This window comes from Caretta caretta, chromosome 9, assembly GCF_965140235.1.
Source record: "Caretta caretta isolate rCarCar2 chromosome 9, rCarCar1.hap1, whole genome shotgun sequence".
Lineage (NCBI taxonomy): Eukaryota > Metazoa > Chordata > Testudines > Cheloniidae > Caretta > Caretta caretta.
In genome coordinates this window covers 85467169-85495167 of record NC_134214.1, presented here as the reverse complement: position 1 = coordinate 85495167, position 27999 = coordinate 85467169, and the positions used below count along the sequence as shown (strand labels likewise).

General features: G+C 41.5%; 1 protein-coding gene across 4 annotated transcripts in view; it reads right to left on the bottom strand.

Annotated features, from left to right (window-relative positions):
• The window catches only part of COL4A6 (collagen type IV alpha 6 chain), a 193021-nt gene that overhangs the window by 163205 nt on the left and 1817 nt on the right, over positions 1 to 27999 (bottom strand). The gene's annotated exons all lie outside the window — the stretch shown is intronic.

Here is a 27999-nt window from a genome sequence, read left to right as displayed (position 1 = left end):
ACCCCAAAAAACTTGTTCCATACTTCTCCCACGCACACCCAGTAACACTCCAGGTTCACTCCCAGGCTTCTGCCCAGCAATTACTTCCCTCTCCCTAAGCTCTTCTGTTACCCTGACTCCCCAAGCCTTTCCACTGCTTCTGAGGGGTGCAGGAAATATATTTCTGTATTGTAGTTTAAATGAACTATTACTCAGAGTTCTATATTAATATGCCTAGTAAGAAATCTCTTTGTCAACAAACATTTCCTGAACCTTTTTTGTTGTCTGTATTGTTATAGACATATTTGCTGATCGGTATTTTGAAATAAATTACCAAAATAATTGAAACTGGTACGATTATGTTGTGTTATTTTGATAAATATAATATGCAGAATTTTGTAGACTTTTAAAATATTGTGCAGAGAATTTTTAATTTTTTGGTGCAGAATACCCCCAAGAGTAGATTAAATAAAACCCTTCAAGAAGCAAAGTCCTGCCAGCCAAAGTGATTTGATATTATATCTATCCCTCTGCCCCCTAGAAAGTTAACTTACTCTAGATCTCAGCACTAATTCCTTGAGGTTCGTGCTATATATCTCAGCAAACAGACTTTAGTGCATACATTCCCCATCTCCACAATAAACGCACTTCTGAGTATTCTTCCTCCAGCCCATGGGAGTAGCAGGAGTACAGAGTGAATGGAGGTGGAGCTTCCAGTCTCATAGATCTTGTCTAACTATGTGGAGGGATGCATCCTTCCTTCTCCCCAGCAGCTTTCCTCCCACACAGCAGACCCTGCAGCCATTCTGCCCCTGGCTAACAGCTATGGACTCATATTATGACTCCAGACAGAGGAATTATTGAGTGTACAGAAAGAATCAGTGCTGCATCAGGCAGTGTTAACTTTCCACTGACTTTTTCTGGGGTTTGGCTGCAGTTTGAGGAGAGGGAGGGGAAATGGCAAAATGCAGCTCCTCCCTCTGATTTTGGCCCCACCTAAAGAGCTCATATTGTCTATTCGCTGTACGGCTATTTTGCAGGGAGGAAGGGCAATAAGACAGTTAATAAGACAGTTATACAATGGGCAGGACCACCCACGTAACCCACATTCACCTTCTACATAGCCCACCAGAGCTTTTTGCTCCCTCTATACTGCATGGCCAGGGACCCGTGGGCCTTTGTTTTGGCATCAGTTGTATCCAAACTCAATTAACAAAGGTGCATGAAATAGCACGTGAAGTTTAACATAGTTCTTCTAAAATAGCTGTCAAACAGAAACCAAATACTTACTGTAGAGTGGAAAACTGAGCCTGTTACCAGGCTGTGAAGCTATCTGTATAGTCAGACTTCATATTTATAGCTAATTGTGATGGAAGGCTGAAGCATAAGCCAGCTGCTTGGGGGTTCAGTAATGGAACTGCATTCAGTGTCCATCCTCCTAGAGATATCTGACCTGGCTAGTATCCAAAAGTTCATTGACTACAAGCATATATTTACTTCTAACCTTGCCAGGCACAGTCACCTAGGTGATTTAAGTGGTTGTAGGTTGGGGAGTGGGGAAAGGGGATAGTTTGCTTTCTTCCAAACAAAGAGCACTCAACCTTTAAAAGCCAACATGTGACATTAAATAAAATACATTCATGTTTGGAAGTGCATTTAAGAAAAAGAAAAAGAAAAATTAAGCAAATATAAAAAAATAAAAATAAAGTACCATTAAAGTTCTATTCCATACTTTCCCATGACATACACAATAAAAAAAAAAAAGTAGAAATTTTGTGTTTGTTTCATTTTTGCAACTCAGAAAATTCTGGGGATTTTTCTTTAAATTGCATGTTAATAGCCCTAATCACTTTCAGTATTCAAAGGTGGCTGAGGAGGGAAACCAACATGCTACTGATAAGAACATAAAAACGTACAAATAACCATACTCAGCCAGCCCAATCATCCATCCAGCCCAGTATCCTGTCTTCCAACAGTAGCTGGTGACAGATGCTTCAGAGGGAATGAACAGAACAGGGAAATTATCAAGTGATCCAGCCCCCATTGTCCAGTACCAGCTTCTAACAACTGGAGGTTCTGAGGACACCCAGAGCCTAGGATTGCATCCCTGCCCCACTTGGCTAATAGTCATTGATGGCCCTATCCTCCATGAACTTATCTAACTCTTTTTTGATCCCATTTATAATTTTGGTCTTCAAGACTTCTCCTGGCAATGAGTTCCATAGGTTGACTGTGCATTTTGTGAAGAAGTACTTCCTTATGTTTGTTTTAAACCTGCTGCCTACTAATTTCATTGGGTGACCCCTCGTTCTTGTGTTATGTGAAGGGTAAATAACACTTCCCCCACACCATTCATGATTTTATAGATCTCTACTATATCCCCCTTTAGTCGTTTCTTTTCTAAGCTGCACAGTGATATTAAACAGTGAAAACAGGTACTGGTAATATGCAAGAATAGTCTGCATGTGTAAATGTGCCAAGTATGTGTATGTAGGTGACATACAACGGCTCAGTGGAGGGTAAGGTGACATCTTTGAAGAAATCAGATTGGAGGAATTATTATTATTAAATAATAACACATTTTCCCAAGATGGCAAAAAACGACCAAACAGAAAACAAAAACAACCAAAACAAAAAAAACCAAAAAACCCCAAACCCCACGTGCAACTATTGACTAACTCAGGATGGTGCCCACTGAAGGAACTTTATTGTGAATGTCTCGCTTCTTGCTTATAGTAAAGTGGTTATGCAAGTAAAATGTAAAAAAGGAAACAGCTCATGGCAAGATGAAGTTGTGTCATCTGAAATTTTCCATTGAAACAACTAGCAGCAATCTGTTTTCTAATTTAACCAAAGGCCATTGGACTATTTTAGTGCACAAGGATAAAGCACTTATAGTTAAGCACTTATTGTCCATTGGGAAGTTGTTGAGGACACCAAGGATTTGTACGGTAGGCCTTACACATTATTTTGTTTTTGTTATAAAAAATTAAATTTACACAAGCCTTGTCTTTTAGAGCAGGAAATGCATCTTTCACAGGAAATTATAGCCCCATATACCTGCAGCTGTAAACCCTTGTGCATGTATCCCCATCAGAAATCCCAACCTAAGCATGGTATGGCTGGGTCAATGGTTGGATAGGAAACACCCAAGAAATATTTGAGCGTTGAAGGAAGTGGTGCTGGTAGTTCAGCAGGAAGCACTCATCAGAGTCCATTCTGAACCAATACCCCAGCATGGTATGCTGCTGGGTGATCCCTTCTTATAGATGAGACATAAAACAGGAGTCCTGACAACTTGGGGTCATTAAGAATCCCTTGACACTATTTGTAACAGTAAAGGTAAACCTTGGAGTCCGAGCCACATCCCAGCACAGGTAATTATATTCAGCCCCCCTATTTCAATCGGATAAGGTGGGTTACTTCATTTTCTGTCCTGAGTTGCTGTGCAATATTTCTAAGCATGCTCCAGCATACAATGCTAAGGTTGCATGGTCCTGATGTATAAATGCACACTGCAATGCTATGAAATGACACTTCCCTCATCTCTCAGCAATCAAACAATTTTATTTAACCCAGGAGCAGCTGCATCATGTTTTGCTATCTGAATAACTGTCCTGAACCCTCGCTCCCTAGTCATGGAGATCACAGGCACTCAAACTCCTTGGTATTGGAGCCCTGTAAATAGATTACATTAGATAGAACCCACTGGGGCTGCCTGGGGCATTAGAGGAATCTGGCCCAAGGTATATAGTAAAAGTGATATGACCCATTCCACATAATCCCTATGAGCCAATTAGTGTCTGCCTCTCAACCAGAGGCAAGGTTTCATCAGTATCATTGCCAGGGAGAAGAGAAAGGGAAACAAAGCTATATGGTGGGTGACCTTTGCTCCCCTTTGTAGTGATCCCTCATGCACTCACCAGTTTGATGCCATGTTCACAAGGGAAGCTGAGGGAGAGCATGTTCCTAGGCTCTCTGCATTATCCATCACAAAGGGCCAGATCTAAAGTTCACTGAATTCAAGTATGTATTTTCCATTGACTTCAGGTGGGCTTTGGATCAGGCTCAGAATGCCAAATTTACCATGAAACACTTGCTTCGCCTCTAAATATGTTGTTGTCCCTCTCAGACCTAGGACTGGGGGGATGGTGGAGGAGAAGTGTCAGATTTCAAAGCTAAACATTAAAAGAAAGAATTTCACTTAAACCAACTATAAACACTTTGGGGATTTTAATATTATCATCCTAAATTAGGATAATAATCTCAGTCAGTTTCCCCCTGTTCATGAGAGGGGTGTGTGTTTACATTGAGTGTTGTCCCCTGAGTAGGTGTTGAGATGTATTTTCTGGCCCCAGATTGGTTCCTGAATTTCTTGGCTACACAGAGGGAGAAAAGCCTGATTAAGTGAAATAATGTGCTGTTGGTTGGGAAACCAAAGCTTATCTTTTATGTTGCTGCAGGGAAAAGAAGGAAACTATTCCTACGATTTTCAAAAGATTTGTTCTCTGAGCTATCGCACCAACAACCCGCCTGATAACAAAATATTATTCTCTTTGTTTGTTCATATGCCAATGGTAGAAAGCACAGCTGCACTGTGAGGTCACGATACCGCTGCGAAGTTTATCTCAACCCAGAACAGGAAAAGCAATCTTTAGAGAGATGGAAGACTGCTTTTAGAGACTCTTCCCAAGTAGCTAATTAGCACCACCTCTGCATTACATCTATCACTTCAGAATTAGAAATAGCCAAAAACCTAGATCTAAACAGTCATGGACCAGCTGGGGAAGCTCGGACCTGGATGCAAAACTTATAGCTCAGGCCTCATCTCATCAGAGAAAGTTGTATACATCCTGGCACAAGAAGTGCCACAAATAATACCACTTTGATTACACATCCTAGCACAAGGGGGTCCTCCTCTGTGACTGGGGCTCCTGGGCACGAAAACAATACAAACAATAAGTGTGAGGAAGCAGGATGGCCAGCAGGGTGAGGTCCCAAAATGTGTCATTTGTTGCGGGGGAGGGGAGGCATGTTGATATATAAATCATACACAAACTTTCCCAAATACTTTCTATAACCAGAAAAAAGTTCACAGGAGCCGTCTGAATGCTGAGCGCCCTGGAGGGTGTGGACCTAAGTGGTCCCAACTTCCACTGAAAACGGGTATTCAGCAATTGAGGATCATACTCTGAGAAGGTACTGCTTTCTCCTTAAGGCACAAGGCAACAATTTTACAGAGTGATCCATGCTCCCAGATGCTGCACTTAGAGTAACTCACGCTAGTACTGGTATAGAATCCCCATGCCTCAGTGAGAGAAACAGACCGTCGCTAGGTGTTCAACTTGTAAACTGCTCTGAATATTGACTCCTCAGAATTCTTTTCAGAGTCAAACAACAGTCTCAGACTAGAGACCAGTGGTTGAATCACTGAGCCCGTATCCTGCCATTCTTCAGATTCTTTTGTGGTACAGGACACAGCAACTAGGATGAAAGGTTATTCTGCAGCAAGATTTGTAAACTGAATTCCACAGAAGACCAAACAAACGGCTACATGCGTTTTCCCTCATCTACAGATACTGTACTTGTGACACAGTGTTCCACTGAAGGCTTGGCTGCAAAATGCATCTTAACAAAAGCTATGCTCCATGGAGGCTGAGAGCACAAGGGTTTATTAATTAACGCTGGGTTCTAGCAAACTACATTTACTTGTAAAAGAGTTCAAGCTTTTGTTTAATGAAATTAAATGACTGCAAACACATGGTACAAAAATGCGTAAATAATGCATTAAGCTTTCGGTTAAGACAGTCATTTGTAAAACATATTGGGCTCAATAGAGACACACCAGTGAAACAGAGAATGGATTGAAAAGTCAGCTCTGGTTGTTACTGCACTAGGAAACAGAAGCTAGTTCCAGCACTGCTCCTCTGCAACAAATTGCCATAGGAGTCTTCATACTTATTCTGCTACAGAAATAAAGGCTTTACACCAAACCACGATTGCATACATGAAGAGGAAAATATTTATTTTAAAATCAGAATTCTGCTCAGCCCCGCCCCAACACACACACACACACACACATATTCTCTAATGAGATGGCAGGAGCAAAGCAGAAGCCCTTTCCTAGCGTGCTGGCAGCGCCTCACCCTCAAACTCCCACCTCACAACACCTAGTCTCCTGCCCAGTTGAGTGGGGGATGAGGCCTCCTTCCTCCTTGACTAATGGGAATGCTGGCCAAATAAGTCACAGATCAGCTGGGAGACAGAGCAAGCCAGCCCCTAGTGACAGCAAGAACGGACAGGGAAGAAACCAGGCTTCCCAGGCAGGCAGAGAAATATTGGCGCATCTCCTAAAATAAAGAATTAAAAGATATAAAGAATTAAAGGAGGGTAATGTAATTAATGCATATCCACATGGGTTTATGGAAAATAGATCCTGTCAAGCTAACCGGATATCTTTTTTTGATGCGATTACAAGATTAGTTGATAAACGTAATAGCGTTGAGATAACATACTTAGTACTTCTGTAATGCCTTTCACTGGACATTTTGATTAAAAAACCAGAACAACATAAAAATGAATATTGTACATATTAAATTAATTAAAAACTGGCTAACTAATAGGTCTCCAAATGTAATTGTAAATGGGGAATCGTCATTGAGTGGATGTGTTTCCAATGCGGTCCTTCAGGGATCGGTTCTTGGCCCTATGATATTTAACATTCTTATCAATGACCTGAAAGAAAACAAAATAATCACTGATTAAGTTTGCAGATGATGCAGAAGTTGGGGGAGTGGTAAATAATGAAGAGGACAGGTCACTGCTGCATAGTGATCTGGATTACCTGGTAAACTGGGCACAAGTAAACAATATGTGTTTTAATTTGACTAAAAGTAAATGTATACATCTAGGGACAAAGAATGTAGGCCATACTTACAGGACTCTATCCTGGGAAGGAGGGTTCAGAGAAGAGCCAAGAGAATGATTAAAGGATTAGAAAATCCTTAGAGTGATAGACTCAGGGAGCTCAATCTATTTAACTCAACAAAGAAGAGGTTAAGAGTGACTTGATCACAGTCTATAGGTATCTACGTGAGGAACAAATACTTAATAACGGGCTCTTTAATCTAGCAGAGAAAAGTAGGACATGATCCAATGGCTGGAAGATGAAGCTAGACAAATTCAGACTGGAAATAAGCATACATTTTTAACAGTGAGAGTAATTAACCATTGGAACAATTTACCAAGGGTCGAGGTGTTTTCTCTATCACTGACCATTTTTATTTCAGGATTGGACATGTGACAGAATCCTGAGAGCTAGCATTTGAGCCTGCACTCTGGTCACGATTACTACTAATTAGGTTCCCCTGGAGAAGGCTTAATTGGACAGATCACCTGTTTGGACAGGTACCTTATTAACAGGCCAGATTGGGTCTAGAGACTCCATGAGCCAACTAGCCCATTAGCAGGGAGCCTGTATAAAAGGGCACAAGGGGGGGGGGCAAGGGGAGGAGAGAAACGGAAGGCTTGGGGAGTCTGACACCTAGAGTCCTCCGAGTAGAGACACCTGCCCCCACCTTTTGGAGAAGGGGTTAGAGAGTTAAGACACGGTTTGTAAAGATGTGGCAACACTGCTATGTATTAGGGGAGGGATTAAAACACAGTAAAGACACTACCCCGTGGTGTTTACACGCAAGCAGGTCTTGGAGAGGTCTGTGTTCACAGCAGAGGTGGCGGATAGCACGCCGCCCCATCACAGCACGATTTTTCCAAAAGATATGCTCTAGGGACTATTTTTGGGAAGTTCTATGGTCTGTATTACAAACGAGATCAGACTAGGTCATATTCATCCCTTCTTGCCTTGGAATCTATGAAACTTTAGACTCATATGTAGCATTTTGTATGTATACACTGTACAAATGATCCAGGCTTTATATCAGGCCTCTAACGATGGTATCTGATCACCTGGGAGGGACCTCAGGATAAAGCATATGAAGAAGTGAAAAATCAAAGGTTACTGCTTCCACTTTGCCGGATTAAAATCTAACACTTAGATTGCAATAATGTGGATTGATGTGTAAGCGTTTTCTATGAATTAACCAGGAGTCTAGTCACATACATGAGTTAGAGGCATCAAGAGATTCTTTAGGAAATACATGAAGAAGAGGGAAATATCACTTCATGAAACTTTAAAAGGCAACACAAAAACAGTTGTTCCAATAATACCAATGTTACAAATTTTAGAATTAAAGTAACCCAACAAAAATGGTCCCTCAGTTTCAACGAACTGAAGTAAAAACAGTAATACTTTTCACTTCTGTAGCACCTTTCACTAGATGATCATAAAAGTCTATACAAATACTAATGAATTAATCCTCACAACACCCATGAGAAGATCATAAGCAATATTATACCCATTTTACATTTGATGGTGATAGTAAGGCCTATAAAACTTAAGGGACTTGCCCAAGATCACACAGCATGTCTATGCTGGGGGAAAAAAAACAATTCTCCTGATTCCCAACCCTGTCCTTTAACCATTACATCTGCAAGAACACCAGCTTCCTTCTCTGACCAATATTTGCTAGAAAGATAAAGAACACTATACTTCAGTTTCCTTATATTATAGGTCAGAATTTATTAATGTTTCAGATTTACCAAGAGCAGATAATGTAATGCATGGATACCTAATAACCAGAACCCGAGAAGTCTCACACCTCTCCCAATGTAACTGAATAGACTGTAACTTTTTATGACCACACAGCTTTAGTAAAAAACATGATTTTAAATAAAGACTGGATTATTTTTAGGTCAAAGTGTCAAGGCACACCAGGATGAGTTTATTTAGTGTAAGAGTTTTAATTCTCTTTAGCAATTATTCAACTTTACTGTAACATTTCAGAATAAAATATGACAACAGTGTTTCTTTTACATTGCAGGAGACATCTACATTATTGTCAAGGGAACGTAGCCTACACTCAGACAGTAATGAATTAAGGGTCACTCCTGCCAGGCATTAAAGCGCACGTTCAATTCCCACTGATGACAGTGGAAGATGAGAGTGCTTGGTACCTCGCAGGATCAAGCCAATGCATAGGTGCTGGAATTAGGGCTGATACCGCATCCCCTGGCTTGAAGTGGTTTCCACCATATACATGGTTTACAGTTTGGTTCAATGGCTCTCAGCACCCCCACTACACAAACTGTTCCAGCATCCCTGGCCCATTGTGATATATTCTGTAGTCCTGATGTTGGCAGAACTCCCAGTGACTTCAACTAAGCAATAGTATATAGACTACTTGTATTCTTTCTTCCCTTACCTCTCCCTACCCACAACTTCTAAAGGCTCTATCTAAAACACTCAGTAAACATTTCAGCTCACACCAGAGCTACCTATCTATATGTAGCCAGATCTCTGAACTCCTGCATACTTCAGGCAAATTTAGAACAAACATGACTTGAACCTATTTTCAAACACAGACAGAAGCAGGCTCTCACAAACAGCACTGATTAAAAAGGGGGTATTTAAAATTAGCATAAAGGTCATTTTGAGATCGTTATGGCGGACAGATTTGCACTGGGCACAATAAAAAGAACAATGTCCACCACCTGCAAACTAGAGAAAACGCTTTCAAAATATTCGTTCTAGAAATTAACCCCTTCTTCACCCTCCCTCAAAAAAAATGGGCTGATAAAAAAACAGCATAAGTCTGAAACCTGTAACCCCCGCGAAAGCTGTTGGATTTCGAAAAGGCCTCATTACAGAAGCATGTCATGGAGCTAGCCTGTACCTGTGTCTCAATGCACATTCCTCTGCTAATTGAATTTAGGCTGAAACCTGGTACCCTTCTACCTCCCCAAAATGAGCTTATTACACTGGAATGAGGAAGAGGGAAATAATCTGGTCACTGGAATTTCTTTAATGGAAATTATAGGCTCTTGTTCTGATGAAAAGAACTCTAGAAGTGTTTTGCCTCGTTGCTATTATGCAATTAGAAACAGAAAAGCGGTCTAAGCAAAATTCATTTACCCTAAATTCAATGATATTATAGGACCCCAATCCTGGAGGCAAAATTGCCAGTGATAGCAATGCACGAGGACTGCAGGATCAGCTGGAGGGTTCCTATGGGAAAATTTGTAAAACATTTCAGATTGGGATAACATTCTCCAGGCTGTTCAGATCAACTTCCTGTTTCAAAAGCTGTAAGATAAGAAAAAAGGAGGTAAAGGTATTTGGAGGGCCTGCATCTTGAAGTCACTGAAAGCTGATGGTGCTCAGCTCTTCCCAGCATTAGCCCCTACACTTGCACATTATGAAATTGCTACTGCTGTATTTGGAAGTGAAAGGGGTTACATCCACTGAATGTGGCCGAATGTCAGTTAACTGTTTTAAGATTATCAGAGTTTTATGTATTGTCAAAGCATTTTTAAAATCACTGTGTTCTTTTAATACGTACAGGGTGCACAAATATAGCTGCTTCTCCTCATGTCTATTCAGATTTGGATGTTCGATCCTTGTGGATCTCAAAACGCAGCCCTTGATAGAGCTCAAGAGAGTCTTAGTGGGATTGAAGATCTAGTGTAAACATTAATTAATTCTATCCTGCCATTGTAGAATAACTGAGACTAACTGGCTGTTTTTTAATCATTACTACTCCTTTCTCAAACATGTGCAGAACTTGGCCGGATGGTGTGAAGCTGGAAGATAAAAGCTAGCTAACCCCCCTTTGCAATAATCACAGTATCATGCTAGCACATGAAAGAAAATGCAACTGAATGAAGAGTCTTTAGGTGAGGCCACAATTAACTTTTACACTTTCATGTCTTATTGGTTAAAGACCCAATCCTTTAAGTGCTCCAAATGCTGTCTGTGCATGTATCTTTTAGGCTGAAGACAGCCTTAGGGCATAGATATTAACACCATATATGATGAATTAATACAATGATGCATAACTGCATAAAGAGGTAGAATTATAGTCACCATACAAAGCATCATTTTGAATTTTTCTGGCATTTATACTTGGTAATGAGGTGTTTTGTCTAGTGGCTAACGCAGAGAACTAGGCCACAGAACTCCTGGGTTCTGTACCTTACACTGTCACTGACTTTTTGTGTGATCTTGGGCAAATTCCCTTTCCCAGTTTGTGAAATGGGCATAATACTATTTACCTATCACATGGGAATGCGGCGAAACATAGTTAAAAGGAGGTTTGCAAAGCACCCACAGATGCACAAATGAAAGACACTAAAGAAAGCTAAAATATTACTATGCATTTAAAATTTCAATTGCAACATACTTTATTTTGTATTTATATTGGGGGGAAGTGTCAATGGCTGCAAACAAATTTATAAGGGTAAATTAATCCTAGGAAAGGGAAAAAAAAATCAAATAACTTTCTTGAAACTAGAACATGTATAGTCCTTGCCAGTTCCCCCTTCTCCAAGGTGGCATCACCTTGGATGATGCTCATACACCTTCTACTCCCATTGACTTCAGTGGGAGCTGTAGAATGCTCAGAATATCCTAGGAGACACACAGAACCAGGCCCCAATTCCGCAAGGTAAGTTTTTTTAAAATACTTCTAGGATCTTACGGTAAACAAACTAAAGAGTAGATCCAGCAAGGTGCTGAATGTCCTCAGCTCCCTCAGGCCTCTATGGCTATGGAAGATGCATTAATAAAATTCTACAACTATGAAGTACCCACGTCAGACCACACTGGGCTGTTAGCACTAATTGTCTGGGTAGATTTCAACTAAATCCTAATAAGATTACACATTCACAAAGAACATGCTGGCTAAAAGCTACTACAGAACAAACTACATAACCACTAAGCTGCACCGATGTGGCCAGCTAAACCAGAGCACTTTATTCATGGGCACTAACTCATTTTACTTTCAAATCTTCTGAAGAAATTAAAAGGGACACTGTCACATTAAAGAGCAAACATCACAAACGATTCTTGTCTCTGTTACTGTCCCCACATGGGCACATGGGACTACTAAAGCAGAAAGAATTAATAACATCCAAGGTTAGATCATTCCCACTACTTTGTGAGTGGAGAGGACCCAGGTCTGTTGGATCTGGCTGGAGGATGCAGAAAGAAGTGGAAGAGCCAGATCTCCAGCATCATGCCTACCCTTTCCCAAAACCATGCTCTATGGGTGCCCAGCAAGGATGGAGATTCTATGGTACAATTTGATTCATTTAAGATTTATACTTTATTTGAATCTGCGCTTTCTTTCACATATAGTGACACTGTCCCACCATCACAACCTCCTCTGTCATTACTGTATCCCATTGATTATCCTTATTCCAGCAGGTTTCTGCAATGCGTATTATATCAATATCCTCTTTTAATCCAAGCCACTCTATTTCATCCATCTTACTATTTTAGACTTCTACCATTTGTATATAAGCACTTGTACATTTTGTCAATATTCAGTTGCTTGCCTTCATGTCTTAGAGTTAAACAGTACTCTTATGTTTGACTGTTCCTCTCTGGCTCGTACCTACACTTTACCAACTTCTTCCCTAGCCTCTTTACTAGGCTACAGAGTTCTCCCTTTAATAAATTCATCCCTAAGGGACGTCTCCAGCCAAATCGCTTGCTTCTCTGCACCTGTTGGCTTTTCCCCCAACTCTTAAGTTAAAAACTCCTCTCAAACCTTTTAATTTTACATGCCAGCAGTCTGGTACCATTCTGGTTTAAGGGGAGACCTGTCCTTCCTGGATAGGCTCCTCTTTTCCTTGCTGGTGTTCTCTAGGAACTGAAGGAGTGGAAATCTTCTGCTATTAACTCCACAGAAAGGAAGGGGGATGAGGTTCTGTCACAGGCAATATTTGAAAAAGCGAAAGCACATGAGCCAGTCGCAGTAGGAAGGGGTGGTGGAGCACAGAGCATCACCACGGCAATCATTCATAAATGGAGAGAAAATTTAAAAGGGCTTTTTTTTTTTTTTAAATAAAAGGAAAATGTGGTTGTAAAACCACTAAAATGGGCAGGGGCAGGAGTACTACCCGGAGCGACATTTAAATAATTTGAGTCGATTCCATACTGGAGCCCATCTCTTTAAAGCCTAGTGGCAGAGCAGCAGGAAGGCCTGGAGAGAACCTTGCAATGTGCCCTATAGTATGTGGTGGGTACAGTACTTTCCAATCCCACTCCCCAACTCAGTCAAACTTCCACCTTTCTCACGTAGCGCAAATCATACCGAAAATACTTACCAATGTACATGCATTTTACACATGCTGCTCAGACTTTGCAATCTCTAAACACAAAATTTCACACATATTTTTATTGTAAAACTGAGACATATAATCAAACAGAGTTGAGGCAAAATTTCCACAGAATCCTTTTATGGTATAGTTCTGAATGCTCCTAGAAGTTCTCGATTTTTCCTGTTGCCAAATTGCTTTTTTGCCACGTTTTCCCTTCTCAGACTATGTCCTTTCAATTATACTCCACCCTGCTTTATGGATAGGTTTAATCATCATTGTATGATACAATGATTCAGCCAATTATTGTTTTATTAAATGCTTCCAGCTGCAGCGGCAGTGATAGCACAAGTTGGAGGTGGGGGAAGTGTTATGGTGCAAACGCTTTATAGTCGCAGTGAGAGTATTAACTGAATTGATGAGGTGGCTTTAGTATGCTTGCTACCATTAGAATTTCCTAACTGACTGTTTGTGGTGTCATATGCTTGCCTGGAAAGCCCAGCAAATGCAGTAGTTGGACTGCTTTCCTTATTTAAATGCATTTAGTTAATTTTATAGTAGCAAGAAGATGCTCTGGGACATGCATTTCTGGGAGATTATTGCACTTCTTACAGCTGCCTTTGTCATCATGGTTTACGAGTTCAGGCATGCTGTTATCTCTCAGCAAATGCACTGCCTACAGTGTTGTACTGTTAATAAAAAGTTTCTCCTTTGCTGAATAAACCTGCTTCTCTTCCTAAAGAGACTTGTTTAGTTTCGAGGCTCCTCTTAAGAACTAGATAAGATTTAATCTCTCAAATGCTTCATTATCAGACCAAAAAAAGTTACATTTGAAAGGACTCAGACTAAAAGGAGGAGAATAACCAGGTAGATTCCAAACTCTGAGCTGACTGGTGAATAGGCAAAGTACATACTGTAATTAAAACAAGGTTTTGAAAGACAAGAGCCATACTTGGCATCATCTGAGCACTAAAAAATAGGGACTTCTGGGAAGAAAAATAAGGAGATGCCTATTAGTTCCTTTGAAACACAATGAACTAGAAGAGCTTCTTAGAAGTACAGTGGAATTAATAGGTCCCAGATTCTTTGAGTTATACCTTATACCTTCTTTTATATACTTATACCTTCTTTTCTTCTGTTCCCTTCCTAAAAAGGGGAATGATTGTCTTGTTTCTTCCATCAAACCTTGTTTAATAATTTTCCTTTCTAGCTAGGTTTTAATGGTTGACCCATTATGTATAAGGTAATATTCAGGGTTTTACCTTGATTTATATTACAGTTACGAACTGTACGAACAGTTACGAACACCTCGAGAATGGAGGTTGTTTGTAACTCTGAACAAAATATTATGGTTGTTCTTTCAAAAGTTTACCACTGAACATTGACTTAAACAGCTTTGAAAGTTTACTATGGAGAAGAAAAATGCTGCTTTCTCTTTATTTTTTTTTAGTAGTTTACATTTAACACGGTACTGTACTGTATTTGCTTTTTTTTCCGCTGCTGCTGCTGCCTGATTGTGTACTTCCGGTTCCAAATGAGATGTGTGGTTGACTGGTCAGTTTGTAACTCTGGTCTTTGTAACTCTGAGGTTCTACTGTACTTACATTGGCAAATATTTACACTGAGGATGGCATCATTCGTTCTCAACGTTAATGACAGTAGCCAGGTATACCAGCTGAACCCCTCTGAGTTGGGTTATAAAGATTCTCAAGTAACAGGCACTGGCATGTTCTCATTGTCGCGAAGAGTGAGATATCAGAAGCAGCACGAGAGCACTGGCTGCCAGAGTTTCTATTGGCAGCCTCCCTATTCCAAAGTAAGTCAGCACAGTATGGCTCAAAATGGGCACTCTTGACATTAAGGAAGCTAAACGAGAGGAGACTAATACAAGCGCTCAGTAGTGGTTCATGATGTAACTGAGGTTGTGACGAAGTGGGACCTTTCTTAAATGTTTCGCATGAATACTGTGTGTGTGTGTCTCAGTTTCCGCTATATATTGCACAAATATCTAGGTGGTGGGACAAGGGTGTGTGATCTTTGCAGAGACCCGAGCAGGCAGGTGTGACTGCCTCTAGTTGCCTGCACACAGAGAATGGCCGGACACTCCGTATCCTGGCAACTGTTGGCCGTTGCAAGGAGCCAGCCGAAGAAGTTGAAGAACAAAGAGGGAGGTGGAGGCCAGGTGACCTGTTTGCCTGGGAAAGAGGTGGAAGACGGAGGAGGGGCAAGTGGGCATGACTGAGGGTGGGCTGCTGGAGGCTAGTCAGTCTCCTGGTTTGGAACTGAGGGACGAGACCCTTTGGATGCCCCCCAAGATGGACTTTGCTTAACTTTCCTACTTCCTGTGCTAACAAGAACTGTTCTATGTTGTGTTCCAGACGACTAATAAGCCCTTCCGTTTTACAATGCTGGCGGAGAGTCACTGCTGAATGTGAAGCTGGGGTGCACGGTCCCTTTGGGAGGTATGTTTTGCTTCCCCAGGTGTCCTATTCAGGTGGACTCACTGCGGGGAGCTCACGGTGCAGAACAGGGGTGCTGAATGCTCCAAGGTCAGACCCAAGGAGGCACTGAAGCCCAGGAGGCTTGCCCTAGCGGACAGTGTGCCCTGAGGGGTGTCACACAACTAGAGGGTCCTGTCTGAACTTCATTCAGAGCCGTTCCAGAGCACCCAGCCTGCACAATCATGACAGGGGTTAATCCACACCCTACAGGAAACAGCTGGAATAGGGTCTGGGACCATGGAGTCATCCTGCTGGCCACAGGAAAGCAAGGGTTGTACAAAATGAGCAGAAGGGCGAGCAGCACCTTATGGAACAGTCTCCCCTGAGCCTGTGGGGGTATGGCTACACTGCAGCTGGGAAGTGAGAGTTTCAGTGTGGATAGGGGACTCACACCAGCTTTGCTCAAGCTAGTATGCTAAAAAAAAAAATAAACCAGTATGGACATCGCAGTGCTGGCAGCAGCTTCAGCTAACAGCCTGAGTCCAAGCTCGGCCAACCCCCTGCGTCCAAGCTCAGGCAGCTAGCCCAAGTCACCACCACTGACATAATGTCCACACTGCTATTTTTAGCATGCTAGCTCAAGCAGAGCTAGTGCGAGTCTGTGTTCCCACGCTGGCAATCACACCTCCCAGCTGCAGTGCAGACATACCCCGGCAGACCACTGTGTACGTGTCTGGGACTCCCCAGGTTTGAGAGAGAAGGTGCTGGGAAAGCAGCCGTCCTGGGCACAAGTTCCAATGCAACACCAGTAGGACTAATGGAAGATTGGCATTTCCTCCCTTTGTGTCTTCTATCCCTCTCTGAGAGCCGAGAGTTATACACAGCCACTGGAGAGAGCAGCAGTGAGTCAAGCTGTCATGGGAGGGCATCAGGGAGCAGCACAGATGGGTGGCCACTTTGCACAAATGCCCCACCATTCACTGTGACAGATGCAGATTTTTTTCTCCCCAGAGAACTTCAGGCTGCACACAGTTTCTAGACTACGTACGCTTTGAGGGGAGCATGCAGTGGAAACACTGTATGGTTCCTGACTAATTCTTCCCATCTGGTGGATTTTCTGCAGACAGGGATATATTAAGACCTGCGCTTGGGCTTCAGCTTCCCAAGACGTTAAAGGGCCCAGTTTTGTTTGCTGGGATGTTTCATTTCCCCAGTTGCAGATGAGGGAATTCAACAGCCATTTCATGCAATTATTAAAAGTGTTCACTGAGCTCGTCTTGGCATAACCTTGTTAACCATTTTGAGTCTGACTGCCAGCCCCTTTAGACTAGTGAAATGGCTCTTCACTTTGCTGTTAACGCCCTACTTCCTTGCTTACCTTTCTCTTTCCAGTCTCTTTGATCTCAATGTCACTTTCAATCCAGCAGCACTCCCACTGAAATCGATGGGAGGTTTGCCCTTGCAAAGAGAGTAGCACCAGCTCCAGTATGAACCCCTTTTCAAAACACAACACCAACTTGTTTAAAAAGTCTGTTTCACAGGGCAATACCATAACTGCTCTGATTACAGGTTTCTGCAATCATATGAATAGCCCTGATGCAGTCAAGTTCAGACCCACGGGGGGCTGTATGTTTATAAATATTTATAAAGTTTCCAAAAACTGATATTTGTCCCCCTCTTTCCCATGATCTCATCATTTAGTTTATTCACTGAGACAGGTGCTATCAGACTCTTCTTTACTTCCCGGTCATAAAACTTTATACTTGGCTTCGGATAGGAGCTATTCCATTAGCCTGTTATCTAGGAAGTAACACTAGAAAGCAGGGAACAGTGCCCAGGATCAACTCTCAGCATTAAGTTCATTCACCAGGTCATCTGCCTTTTTCACACATTCCCCTACTGCGGTGGCAGAATACAAAGTTTCTTGTTTTTAGAAAGTCATATACTGTAACGATGAAGCACAAGCAATTTTTAAAAAAACCTTAGATAAACTTTCTCCCCAAAAACAACTTTTTAAAATATTGGCAAAAAGAAAAGGAGTACTTGTGGCACCTTAGAGACTAACCAATTTATTTGGTTAGTCTCTAAGGTGCCACAAGTACTCCTTTTCTTTTTGCGAATACAGACTAACACGGCTGTTCCTCTGAAACCTTAAAATATTGGGACATTGATGGAAAAACTTGAAAAAAATCCCAAGAACTCACCATTAAAAAGTGAGGAATTCATTCAACAATATAAAAACATCAAATAATAAAAATACTTTGAGTGTACAGAGCATCCTTCATCCAGGGATCTCAAAGTGCTTTCCAAACATTCATTAATAGGACTATGGACATTTGGGAGAGTAGCTAGAGAATTGTTCACTACACCTCATAATAGGTCATCTTCTCAAAGCAAAACAACTGCCTTTAACAGTGCAAGTGCACAGCTACCCAAGAAGGGATGCAACAGAAATGGCAGTTCTGAAAGGGGGCTGGTGGTGGATGAAAGGTAGTGAGCCACTCCTAAATGCCATGATTCACTTTGACTACTACTGGTTAACGTGGAAGTTGATAAGGCCTTATGGAGTGTTTTGCTGATATTCCTTCCAAGTGAATATACCCACTACAAAAAAGTTAGAGGTCCAACTTGGAGACAACCTTTAACATGTAAGCAGAACTGTATTTTGACAACAGACTAATCAGATCCCTCTACAATGGACCTTAACAATAGCAAAGTACTTACAGGAATAACGTGAGTATTTGTTTGACTAGGAAAGCAGGCAGTGTGTGTTGGGAGAACATCCAAAAGCTATAACTAATAGGAAAGAGATAGGTGTTTCCCAAAGATCTGGGGTTTAGCGAGTAAAACACCATGGGCTATACTTTAGCTGCCCCTGAACGGAAGCCCTAAGGGGGGAGGGGGAGAGGAAGACACAGTAAACCTTTTCCTTCCATACATACCCCTGAATGGCACAAGCATAGCATTCCTGCTGCGGTGGCTGCTGCCTGAGCACAAGAAGTATGCAGACAGAGCACATGGAGTAACCTCATGACCTCAAGGGGGCTTGGCCATGCAATTCAGTGGAGCTACCAGCTGTGTTGCTATCACAGATCTGTGCAAATATGTGTATATCTACCTCCACAGATAGGGCTGCAAGCCACCTTCACTCAGCTACTACAGATCTCCTGCACCTCCTGCCCCAAATCCCAGTTGAAGCACAAGAACTCGGTTCTATTATCCCTACTAAATTCTGCAATTTGCTTTCAGTTCCTTTGCTCTTTTTATTCTGTTCCTGGACATTTGCAAATATATGGTACTGTACCAGATCTGGCCTAAGCAGACAGAACTTCCAGTGACATTTACATTATTAAAGTGATCCTCCCCATCCTCCACTTTGCCTTTATCACACTTTATTCGTAAGACATACTGTATTAGTGTCAACCTACTTCTCGCCTCCCTTCCCCCCCTTTCATCCCCCTCCCCCCCCCCCCCCCCCCCAGCATCCAAGGTGGCAGCAGTAAGACACTTGCACAGATTGCCAGCTGGAGAGCCTGTAAATGAGCAGCTAACTCAAATTCTGCCTGAATTATGTCTTTAAGTGCGGGTCAAACCCTGCATCTCCTACTCCCAGGAGAAGTCCTGTCTCACAAGAGCAGTGTCACTGACTGCACTCGAAACTGCTTGTGAGAGTAAGCAGCCACAGGATTGGGCCTAATTTTCTTATCACAACTTGCTTTTTTTATCATTCTTGACTATCTAAAAACAAACACCAGATGCCCGGAGTCATCAGAATACAAGTTAGTCTGTATCAGCAAAAAGAACAAGGAGTACTTGTGGCACCTTAGAGACTAACAAATTTATCTGAGCATAAGATGATAGCTGGAAAGAGCTGAAATGCTCACAGTTAACAGTCCTAAGCTTGGGTACTTTTCCTTTACGCAAATTCTGACTTCCCTCGGAAAAATCATCCTGCAAGTAAGTAGGAAAGTTCCAGATACGCTAAGTGGTTTACTTTCAGGCAGAACTTTCCTTGGCAGATTGAATGGGAAACTACCAAACACTCATACTGTACATCACAATTTCTTTTCTTTTTAAAAAATGCTAAGGATCACTGAAAGATACAGATTTGCCATTTGTGTACTTTGGAAATAACATGCAATCTTTAGTAACTCAGAAAGCTCTGTACAAATTCTGAAATGCAAAGCACTTCTTTAATTCACCAACTTTTGCATTTCCATTTAAGGGCCTCAGTCTGCTTCACAGACATAAAGAACTAAGCTGTGAAATAAAAAGAAACATGCTTCTAGCCTTTAGAGTTATGAAGGAAACCTGCAAACGTGAATGGAGGGTAAACTGTTGTAGTACTGACTGCCCGATGGTAAGGGCCCCACCAAATTCACGGCTATGAAAAATGCATCACGGACCATGAAATCTAGTCTCCGTCCCATGAAATCTGCTCTTTTGTGTGCTTTTACCCTATACTATACAGATTTCACGGGGGAGACCCGCGTTTCTCAAATTAGGGGGTCCTGACCCAAAAGAGAGGTGCAGGGGGGTCACAAGGTTACTTTGGGGGGGGTCACAGTATTGTCACCCTTATTTCTGCGCTGCTACCTCCAGAGCTGGGTGACTGGAGAGCAGCGGCTGCCGACTGAGGGCCCAGCTCTGCAGCCAGCAGCGCAGAAGTAAGCATGGCAATACAAAACCACGCCATCCTTACTTCTGTGCTTCTGCTCATGGCGGCTCTGCCTTCAGCGCTGGGCTCCTGGCCAACAGCCACCGCTCTCCAGCTGCTCAGCTCTGAAGGCAGAGCTGCCGCCAGCAGCAGCACACAAGTAAGGATAGCAATACCGCAACCCTCCCCCCTCCCAATAACCTTGAGACCCCCCACAATTCCTTTTTGAGTCAGAACACCTACAATTACAACACTATGAAATTTCAGATTTAAATAGCTGAAATCATGAAATTTATTATTTTAAAAACCCTATGACCCTGAAATTGCCAAAATGGACCATGAATTTGGTCGGACCCTACCAATGGCGTAGATCAGTGGTCCGCAAACTGAAGGGTGGGGCCCCCTAGGGGAGCATGGAGGAACATTCAGGGGGGTGAACGGCTGGGCCTGGGCCAGCCCCTGGGGGCAGCAGGGAGGTAGCACCACCCATCCCCGCTCTGCCCTCAGCCTAGCTCCACTCCCAACTGCAACTCCGCTCCACCCTCTGCTCTGCCCCCAGCCCTGCTCTGCCCTCATTCCCTCTCCACCCCCAGGCCAGCTCCACCCCTGGCCCTAGCTCCTCCCCCATTCCCAGTTCTGACCCAGCTCCTCTGCTGAGCCAACTGTGCCGTGTTGGGGGAGGGGGGGACACAGACAGATTCCATTCCTGGTAAGGGGAGGTGCGACAGGAAAAGTTTGGGAACACCTGGTGTAGACAGACAGTTTCAGTGGCTCTGAGACACTCAGCTTTCCCATGAGGCCGCAGTATGAAAACTGACCAAAGTTTTGTCAGATTTTATTTCAGCTGCTGAGAATCCTGGCTCCAGTTTAGCAAAGTACATAAACTTATTTAAGTGGGATTGGTTATATGCTTAAAGTTAAGCATGTTCTTCCCTGCTTTAATTAATCCTGGCCCCTGTGAGCTTCTTACAAACAACAGTCAGGTCAATTTCCCTCTGAGGCTGCTTAGGAAATCTACATGCAGAAGAAGAGGCAAGTGCTGGAGATATCCCCTGGGAAGAGACTGAGGAAGGCACAAAGTAGCAGAGATCACTACCCATCCTCGCTGCCAGGAGGCTGTGAAGTTGGGCAGAAGATAAGGGGCTATGACTCATCCAAGACCTCCTTGCATACTTTAGGGACTCTAGCCATTCTTGCTAGTGCTAGACTCTCCTGGTCCTTGAAGTCTGGCATTACAGCTGGCCCTGCTCAGGGCAGAAAGCACGGAGGGCAACTGGGGGAGAAGACAGTTTGTACCATATGCCTCCTTTCACACCTGCGCATGAGGCATCCACAGTCTGTCCCAAATAGGTTCTTTATTATATTGCAAAGAAAGAAAGCTGAAGTCCTGGGCATTGTTGTATTTTGAAGGAATTCTTCATTTTTTCTATTATCGAAGTGCCAAATGGAATGCCACATTTTCAACACTCACTGATCTTTAGCATCCAAAAAACTGTCTGTGTATAAACAGCTCTTTGTTCAATAAGAAAAATATAATACACGGCACTAAGAAAAATTTCTCTGGAATTCTGCACAGGCCTTGCACTCACTAGAGAACTGGCTTTGCATAACCTCTTATATTTGTATATACTCAGATTCATTTTTAAATTAGTTTTGTTCATAGTTCTCAGCGTGTTCTTACTGCAGTCAGGGAATAACATAACAGACCTCCTGTAGCAAATTAAGATCCCCAATCCTTTCCAATGGGACTACGCACACTGCATAAAGCCAAACAAGAATAGGGGCCTCAAGCCCTAAGTATTCCTATGGCTGTTTAGTGACTACCTTGCCTAGTAAATGGATGAAGTTTTTGCTTTACATTTACAAGGATATACATTCAAATTTTATATTATTTCTTCTTAAGCTTTCTGTTGACTCTTCCTCCATATAGGCCTCAGCAAAATAACAAATTAATTCTCTCCAGAAAAAGCACCCAGCCAGATAAAGGTGTGATAGCTTTTGAAACAGTCATGCTACCAAAAGGTTAGCCACTTACAGTAAATGATCAAAACAAACAAAAATCTCATCTTCTAATGACCATAAAACCACATGTATAGGAACTATGAATTGTTAGAAGTAGGACTAAGAAAGCCACTATTATGTCTTTAGCTTGTTCATTTAAACAGTTAATTCTTCTCTATTGTGACTATTCTCATAGCTATTAGACCACACTATTCCTTGGTGTAACTCCACAGAAAATAAGGAGTTACAGTACAGATTAATTTGATCCAGTATGTCTTAACTACAGTGACACTATAAACCATTTAACACTTGTACTGCAAACATGTTGATCTAAGGCATAGAGAATCAGCAAGAACACCTCTGCATACAGTAAGGGAGGATAGAAACTGGACCATCTGGCCTAACCATGCCCTGGCATAACCTAGAGCAACTCCAATAACATCAATGGTGTTGAGTTAGGTTATTCCAGAACTGAATTTTCCCCTTAACCTTTACATCAACAAGACATTTGTATTCATTACTTGGTTACTGCTGTACACCCTGGATGGACTGCAGAATAATGTGTTAAATGCTGAAGAATAAAAAGGACATCTGATCAGTCCATATACAGATTTATTATCAAAAATGAGTCTCAGGGGATTAGTAATGACACACTGAGCCTCTATCTTATAAGTAACTGCTTTGAGTCTGAGTCAATCATGTCTGAACGTTCAATGGTTGCTGAAGAACCATGGTTACTGTGGGATGTGCTGGTAGTCTCAATATGGTTCCTAGTGAACAGTGGTCCAGATCAAGACTGGCACTTTTCCCAGCAGTCTCAGCAAAAAGACGAATGACTGAAGGGACTTGGAAAAATCAGTTACCATCTCACCTATGGAAATGTGCTCCAGCTGTGTTCTCCAAGGATCACAGGGTGACATGGGGGAAATGCGCTACTAAGGCCAGACGAGGGCCCAACCTCCTGGAGCAATGGGATGAGATCAGAACCTGTGCTTTTGTACATTTCCAACCCCTTGCTTGAAAAGCAAAGCTTGAGAATGTGAGCCAAGCCTACCTGCTGCAATGGTATCTACAGACAGTCTGAAATAATAGCTCTGAAAGGGGCAAACTGATTCTTGCATTTCGATAGAGTGTAAATGCTGAAGCCCACTGCCCTGGGATCCCCAGCAGCCTCACCTCAACGGAGTCCTTGGTGTGTGGCTGAAGAAGACTGCAGCAGGTCCAGCCTAACCACCCACTAATGCTGACACACCCAGGCTCCTGATGTAAGTACTGAAGGGTCCAACCCTGATGTCATTCTCACCTCACCAGTAGAAAGAAGGGACACCTGCTCCTCCCAAGGGGATGGAGAGCCCTGCACCACTGCCTTCCTAGGTAGGGAGTGAGAGCCCCTATCACTGCCATTCCAGGTGGAGGCATGGGGCAGAGTTGGAATAGGCCCCAGGACATGGTGTACTTAGGGCCCCAGATTGCCTTTATCCAGCTTTGTGCACCACCCCGGTCTTTCCTGTACTTTCTTAGTGAAGGGAACAGCTTCTGTTTCCAGCATGATCAACACAGCACCTTTCATGACCATTATAGTCACTCAATATTATAAACTATCTTAGCTCCTTTGCAAAAATATGTCACAGTACTATAGGTACTTACTAAATTAGTAAGAGTATTGGTGAAATAAGGCTATCAAACAAATATAAATGTTCCTATGCAATTTGACATATTGTCCACTTTCTTAAGCTTCTCAGTACTTTAAGGAGGACTTGTGTAGCTCTTAGCCAATCATCCTGGCAGCCACAGAAACTAATAAGGATGCCTGCCTTAAGACATGATCTGTGCCATGCCCAATGAATTGTCTAAGAGGGAGATGATAAAATGAGAGGCACAGCCAAATTTTCAATTAAAATACAGGAGAGCAACACACATCCATTTCTGTAGAGGCAATACATTATGACTCTTCACTCAACAAGACATATTTAACCAAAATATCTTTCTATAGTTCACTCAGCGTGCAGAAGAATCATGTCTGACAGTGGACAGGCAGGATATATAGATTTCATTAGAGATCTAGTCATGTTGCTTTATTAGTTGCACAATACCTTAACAGCTCAAATTGACAAATTAGGGTAGTGGAGTCATTTCTTATTAAATAATTTTCTTGTACTTATACTCACAACATCCAGACACCTTAATTTCCTGACCCAATATTATTCATAATATAAACAAAAAAGCACTTACACACAAAGAAGCCCTTGAACAGATCTTTTTCTTGTGATCTAAGCTATGAACAGTAGAAACTGATCAGAATCAGCAAGGTGATTAAAAACAGTGACAAACAACTAATACAGAAAGGACAGCGCTGAGATACCCCAAGGGTCAGGGGGTAGTTCATATTCCCTGGCACATAGTGTGTCAGGCCACAGCTGAGATTTTCAAAGCCAGCAAAAGGATTTCAGAACACAGCTCCCACTGAAGTTAATGGGAATCGTGTGGCTAAATCCATGACTTGACGTTGAAAAGTCTCAGTTCAAATCTGTTAAAATGCAGGTACATTACTTTACACAAGCCTATGCTGAAAACTCACATTGCTAAGTGATTAAGACTGTGACACCATTTCTTAGCTACATTTCTTTACCTTGTGAATAAAGCATGTGATATCATTTCATTAGTACCTATTGAAAAAATGGTTAAAAGCGACAGGACCAACGCTCAGCAAAACTAAACTGGCCATCTTCTATCGTCAGTAACTCCTGTGAATCCTGCACCACACTTCAATTATGTTACACAAATGTAACAGTGCACAGCATTTGCTCTAGGAATTCTGAGAGTATCATCCCCTGAAAAATTAAACTTATGTCTGAACTATTCTACCTACTATTGCTACACATAATACTGAAGATTACAATAACTGAGGGATGAGAGAAAGGTATTCTATTTTTCCAGTTTATTTACTTTGTGCATTTGACATCCCTTGTCTCTAGTCAGATCCTTGCACCCATATGGAGCCCCAGTGACTTCAATGGAGCTCTGTAAGGATGCAAGAGTCTGTCTGTGCAGATCATCTTGCAGTAGCAGGGCCTTGGTCTGTTTCCTCTGTTGTCTGCATGTGTTGCTCTCAGAGGAGAGGAGGGGACTCTATTTTTTTTAAAAGGAACATGTGACTGTAAAATGACACAAAATGACAGGAGGACTCAGGCAGATACAGTTTCTGAAGTTACTTTTAACTCATTTTAAAAAAAACTGGCTAGATTTCAAGCTGACAACATCCCCTTGAGCTATGCCTCAAAGCTTACAGCAAACCAAATATAACTGAAGTTATACAGTATGAGAAGTTAGAGACCACAATCACAGTTATCTCTAACAACATGCCTCTCAGTTACCAGGCATCACAATTAATAGATATTCATGCTTTTTGTGCTGGTTAGAGCTTTACACAACACCAGAGATAGATAATTTTAGGGATAAACAATTGATCCAAGTTTTAATACTGCAAGGTATAAAATCATAAGGTTCTGTACTACAGACAACCAGAAGTATCCCAACACTCTGTAAGGGCCCAATCCAATTATGCTCCCATCAATACAAACTCCCAGTGACTTGACTGGCGCAGGATTGGGCCATATGTGAACAGAGAATCTATCATTTCAACATGAGTTCTAGAAAAATTAAATAATTCGTGAACACTAGAGGCCTAATCCTGCACTGTGCCTAGTCATTTACAGTTGCGAAAATTGGCTGTAAAATGCTACCACCAGTGGGAGTGGAAAAGTCTGATTTGGTAGCATTTTAAACCCCCTGTTTTACAAGTATAAATGACTATGCAATATAGTTGAGAAATAGGCCTTTGAGCCAAATAAATGACTTAACTGAACTTAGTGGAGGAAACAGTTTCCACTTAGGAAAAGTAGAATGACCCTGTAATCCTACATCAACCAAGGCCAAAAAGACATGTTCAGCCAAGACTCCTTAAGACTCATTGTTTAACAATTTGGTATGATACGCTAGAATGGTACTGTGAAAAAAAAAAACAGGGAAAATGAACTATTTATTTTAAATTAATCTGATTCTGAAAATCTAGCATACAAAGTGTGCTATTCTCTGCTAGCTAAATTTTGCGTGTACACTATATATCTATGGGAATAACCTTATATAAAGATATTATGCTCCAGTAGTCTGAAATTTTAATACCATTTTAATACTCTCCAATAAGTTCAGTCCTTTTAAGTTTCATAACACAGAATTGCCTATATTTTTGTACATTTAACATCACTTTGTGTATAGTTAGTTGGGACCAAATCCTGGAGCAGTCCTATTAACTACTCACATGTATAAATGGTTGCAGGACCTAGTTATTATTCAGTTTCATACTTATTTTTGAGTGGTTTTCACATACAACAACAAGGAGAGAATTTTTGTTTAAAGAAAATAAGAAAATACTGTTGTCAACCCATAACAAATGGTATGGGGATTCAGTGGCAAGGCCTTAGGTTTCAGATTTATATACAGCAAACAACCTAATATGCATGAAGCAGAATTGGACAGAAGGACTCAAATTCTGTTCTGATATGTCATTGTAAATCCAGAATAACTCCATTGACACTGACTGAATACTTCAAATATGCACTGGTGTAAATGAGTGCAAAATTTACTCCACTATGTTCTGGGTTATTTTGGAGGTGGTGTTCTAAGGCAGGTGCAACATAAGTGTGGTCTCACACATATTCCACTGTACACAGCATTCAAAAAAAAAGTCTGTATTAAACTGTAAGAGGAAAGATAAATACATAGGGGCTGATTCTGCACTGCCTTGCACCGAGTGTAATCATTTACACCTGTTCAAAGGGAATGTAAAATGCTACCAAATCAGAATGGTAGCATTTTGCATTCACTTGGCACAAGTAAAACTGATTACAGAAGGTACAAGGCAATACAGTATTACACCCTATGTATTTACAAACAGTGTAAAACTTGTATGTATTTGAAAGAAACAGTTTAGGGAGTATTTGAAAACATTTTTAAAGACTTTAAAAATAAAAAGCTTCTAATCCTTTAAAGATACAACTGTATCTAAATATTAGTGAAGCAGACGATTTTTTTAATTTTACATTGTTGACAGACTGTATCCAGTCAAATCACAAATTCTTAGTTTAAGCTGCTTTTGTTAAAGAACTGTGCTAAAATGTGAACTAAATAAAAATATTTTTAAAGTACATGTGTTCCAAATGTTTTCACAGATTCATGGCAGTATGTGTACTGTAAGTTAAACACTACAAAGAATTGATTCATAACCTTAATTTATATCACAATATGACAAAGGATTATTTTGAACTACAGTTGGTACATCAATTGGGCTCTAAATTTAAACTCACAGAGTTTACACTTTATGGATTTTTTTAAAGGGATCTTTAATTTAGAGCAGCTGAGTGGACTAAAGAGTTCATTATCTTAACTATATTATTAATAAATGTTTCAACCAAAGTAATGGTCAAATTTATGAGCACATAAAACCAGCATCCTTGATTATTAGGGGTTATCCTTCTTTACACTAACTTCTTACAAAGTTAAACAGGGGCACAAAAAGAATAGTCTGTGATCAATCAAGCAGACATTTATTCACAGTTGTTAATCTTGATGTAAAATTGGAGGGCCTGATCCACTGTGTGACTGCTTATGTGAGCAAGAATGTAATGGATTAGCCTTCAACTTGTA